This window comes from Bidens hawaiensis, unplaced genomic scaffold, assembly GCF_021521415.1.
Source record: "Bidens hawaiensis isolate Kalapana, Puna unplaced genomic scaffold, B.hawaiensis_p1.1 tig00071746_1, whole genome shotgun sequence".
NCBI classification, from domain to species: Eukaryota; Viridiplantae; Streptophyta; class Magnoliopsida; order Asterales; family Asteraceae; genus Bidens; species Bidens hawaiensis.
The window spans coordinates 46,974-51,822 of NW_027502551.1; the positions used below are offsets into that span (position 1 = coordinate 46,974).

The 4,849-nt window shown below is 34.5% G+C and overlaps 1 pseudogene across 1 annotated transcript; it reads right to left on the minus strand.

The window, feature by feature from the left end:
- Positions 1 to 341: 341 nt before the first annotated feature.
- On the minus strand, positions 342 to 4,482 carry LOC143605857 (tubulin beta-7 chain-like; annotated as a pseudogene). The gene is made up of 3 exons (XR_013148632.1): positions 4,067 to 4,482; positions 2,398 to 2,669; positions 342 to 1,071 (listed from the first exon to the last, which is right to left on the minus strand). The product of XR_013148632.1 is annotated as a tubulin beta-7 chain-like (transcript).
- Positions 4,483 to 4,849: the final 367 nt, after the last annotated feature.

The window sequence follows — 4,849 nt, forward strand, 5'->3', positions numbered from 1 at the left end:
CCGGTAATATTTAATTATTAAAAAGAGAAAGTAGTTAAAAAACCAGATCCACATCTTTGCTTGGTTCAAAAAGTCCTTACGTCATTTTGTCCCTTTGTTTCCAATCATCACTACATGCCACAATATCTCATTATCTCCACTCATTCATACTATAAATTCATTAAATTCTCTACACAAAAATAGCCTTTAACATAATAATACCCAACAACTGTCAAAAACTCACAATACCAACAATTTAAACCACTGTATCATACCCTTATTCAAACACTTTCATTACCCAAACCATCTATACATAATCATATCTAAAAAGTAACCACAACCTTAAAAAAGTACACTCCAAACAGTATCATATAAACATTACAACTTATATTTTTTTACCACTTTACCCTTCATACTCACCCTCACCCTCACCCTCACCACCCTCTTCATCATACTCCTCATCATCAACAGTAGCATCTTGATACTGCTGATACTCCGCCACCAAATCATTCATATTACTTTCCGCTTCGGTAAACTCCATTTCGTCCATACCTTCACCAGTATACCAATGCAAAAACGCCTTTCGCCTAAACATCGCAGTAAACTGCTCGCTCACTCGTCTAAACATTTCTTGAATCGAAGTCGAGTTTCCAACAAATGTGGAAGCCATTGACAACCCCGTCGGTGGAATGTCACAAACACTCGATTTCACATTGTTTGGGATCCATTCAACGAAATAAGACGAGTTCTTGTTTTGCACGTTGATCATTTGTTCGTCGACCTCTTTCGTGCTCATTTTACCTCTAAACATTGCTGAAGCGGTTAAGTAACGCCCGTGGCGTGGGTCCGCTGCACACATCATGTTCTTGGCATCCCACATTTGTTGAGTCAGTTCTGGGACGGTTAGTGACGTGTAATGCTGGGACCCGCGTGAAGTCAAAGGGGCAAAACCGACCATGAAGAAATGGAGACGTGGGAATGGGATTAAGTTGACTGCTAGTTTTCTGAGGTCAGAGTTGAGTTGACCCGGGAACCGTAACGAGCATGTTACACCACTCATGGTTGCAGATATCAAGTGGTTCAAATCACCAACTGTAAACAAATAAAACATATTTGATCAAACTCAATAGTTGAATTATAATTTCTAATAGGGATTACTCTATAAGATAGTAACCAAGTTTTGAAATTGTTCCAATCAGGTCACTAATAAAATCTTGAGTTAAGTGTCATTTTAGTACCTGTGGTTTGGTCAACTACGCAACTTTGGTACTTATTTTGTGCAAATGGCTACCTCAGTTTCAAAAAACTTGCATTTTTAGTACTTTTTTTCTAACCCCGTCTATTTCTTCCGTTAAGTCAGAGATAATTTGGTAACTTCGTTATTTTCTTTGGTATTTCCTTTTCTTTTAAACGCTTATATGTTGTAAACCCCAAATCCACAATCATAACATCAAAATCCAAATCCTAAATCCCCAAACCCTTTCTCCATATCATGGTTTGAAGTTTTACGATATTTTGGGATTTAGAATTTGGATTTTAATGTTTTGATTTGGGGATTTAGGGTTTATAAGCTATAAACGTTTAAAAGAAAAGAAAAAATCAAAGAAAATAACGAAGTTACCAAATTATCCCTGACTTAACGGAAAAAAATAGACGGGGTTAGAAAAAAAGTACTAAAAATGCAAGTTTTTTGAAACTGAGGTAGCCATTTGCACAAAATAAAAAATATGTACTAAAGTTGCGTAGTTGACCAAACCAGGGGTACTAAAATGGCACTTAACTCATTTGTTCCAATTAGGTTATTAAAGTTCTTTTTTGTTCTAATCCTATATATTTTACCCAGATAGCAGGTTTTGTAGGCTTTTTGTATTTTTAAATAGTTTGACAATGCAATTTTTTTTTAAATTGACAAAATTAGTAAAAATTGAGAAAAAAAATTAATTGTGAAAAAATGCAAAAAAAAAAAAAACTGTAAAATTGTAAAAAAAGTTATTATTTTTTCATTTTTGTTATTGTTTTTCTTTTTGCAATTTCTCAGTTTTTTTTTGTGAAAAAAAATTAATTGTGAAAAAATGCAAAAAAAAACTGAAAAATTGTAAAAAAAATTATTATTTTTCATTTTTTTTTTGTTATTGCTTTTTTTTGCAATTTTCAGTTTTTTTTTGGCGATTTTCAAGATTTTTTATCTGCAATTTGTCGCAATTTAAAAATTATTTTTCCCAATTTTTAAAAAATATTTTGCAATGTCAAACTATTTTAAAAAAAATCCTACATGCCCTGCTATTCAGGTAAAATATCTAGAATTATAACAAAAAGAAAATTTTAGTGACCTGATTGGAACACTTTCAAAACTTGGTTACTATTATATAGAGTTGCCCCTTTGTAATATGCGAAAGTACAAAACTTTTAACTACTTACAGCTGGGATTGCTGAGTTTTAAGGTTCTGAAACAGATGTCATAAAGTGCTTCATTGTCAAGAACCATGCACTCATCAGCGTTTTCGACCAACTGGTGGACCGACAGCGTAGCGTTATAGGGTTCAACGACCGTGTCAGAGACTTTTGGTGAAGGAAAAACAGAGAACGTGAGCATCATTCGATCGGGATATTCTTCTCGGATCTTTGAAATCAAGAGAGTTCCCATGCCAGAACCAGTACCCCGCCTCCGAGTGAATGACAGACTTGAAAACCTGCAAATTTAGATCAAAGTAAATCATTTATGTGGTTGAAGTTTAACAAAAGGATCTAAAAAGCAAATGGTCCAAAAAGTTATTAATAGCTGGTCACTTTTATCTGCCTAAAAGATCATGATCATCCATGAAAAGTTGTTGGAATATCCTTTTATAGGATTTTCAAAAAGGTAAATTTCAATTTCAGGTGATACTTTAAACCAAAAAATGATCTTAAAACAGAGTTTTAGAACTCGCAAGGCACGGTCAGAACTTTATATAAAACTTTGCAAACTTATATATATAAAAAATTTTTCAAAACCTTATAGATGGATTGGGATTATGACTTATGAGTTTAATTTTCAAATTCTTCAAAGATTTTGACCGATTTTAACCAACTATTTTGACCAATTTTGACCGAAACTTGACCAAATTTGATCAAAATTTGACCATTTTGACCGATTTTCATAGAATTTAGGCGCTGCTTAGTTGAAATCGAATCAGCAGCCTAACAATTAGCAACGAATCGTTGCCTAGAACCGATTAACCGATTAATCGGATTGAAATTTTAAATATATAATTTTTCAAACTTATTATTATATACACAAAATTTGTCAAAAATTCATATATGGATTGGATTTATATCTATAATTTTTCAACTACTTCAAGGATTTAGACTGAAATTTATGCGATTTCGACTAAAGTTTTGAACAACTATTCACACCGAATTTAAACAATTTTGACCGAAACTTGACCCATTTTGACTGAAATTTTGAAAAACTATTTACACCGACTTCAAACAATTTTGACTGAAACTTGACCAATTTTGACCAAAATTTGACCAACTTTGATCAATTTTCACCAATTTCCGGGGCCAATTAGTCAAAACCGCATCGGCAGCCCTGCAATTAGCGACTGATCGAATTGATCAAAGTTTATAAGTACATAACTTCATATTATATTTACACAGACTTTGACCAATTTTGACCGAAACTTGCCAATTATTACTGAAATTTGACCAACTTCACTCAATTTTCACCGATTTTCGGAGCCGATTAGTCAAAACCAAATCAGCGACTAATCGACACCTAGAAATGAGTTTTACAATTGCTCAAAGTTTATAAGTTATAACTACATAAAACTTATCAAACCAACTAATAATCATCTTTAAACTCCACAATTGTGTAACAATTCATATTATTATTAACACACCGACATATTATCATTTCAGATCCAGATCTCAACAATTAACACTCAATCACACAATCAACCAAACATATTATTATTATTATTATTATTAATCTTCAAGATTAATTGTTATATATAACACAAACCGAGCTACATCTGGTTAAGCGAGCAAGCTGCGCCGCTATCCCCTTTTGAATAATAATAATAATAATAATAATATTATTATATACCTTGCAAGGAGTCACAATTCTCAGCTTCTTTCCTAACAACATCAAGCACCGAATCAATAAGCTCTGCGCCTTCCGTATAATGGCCTTTGGCCCAGTTATTACCCGCACCCGACTGCCCGAACACAAAGTTATCGGGCCGGAATATCTGGCCGTTGGGGCCGGATCTAATGCTGTCCATGGTGCCAGGCTCCAGATCCATCAGCACGGCGCGTGGGACGTACCTGTCGCCGGAAGCCTCGTTGAAGTAGACATTGATCCGTTCGAGCTGGAGGGTGGAGTCGGTGTTGGTGTGGCGGCCGGTGGAGTCGATGGCGTGCTCGGTGCAGATGACTTCCCAGAACTTGGCGCCGATTTGGTTGCCGCATTGGCCGCCTTGGATGTGTAAGATTTCTCTCATGGGTTGAAGCGGTTGACGGTGGGATATATGGAGATAATAATAACAACGAAAATTGGATTTTAATAATACCAACTTAACGCAGTTGGGTGATAATAATTCCAACTTTGAAAGTAGCTGTCACTGATCTCAACTTTCACACTATTTATTTTCATTGGACTTCCGTTAAAAAAAAACTTAACGACGTTATGTTTTTTTCCAAATTTCAAACTGATATTTTAGGGCTTTTGATCGGAATGAGAATACGAGTCGATTGATGTAAAATTTAACTCGAAACGACGCTTCAAACAACTTGATTTTTGTTAATTAAATGTTTAAACACCGAAATTGAAGCATCTTTAGTCGTTTGGACCACCGTTTGGAAGTAAGTTTTACATCAATCGACTCGT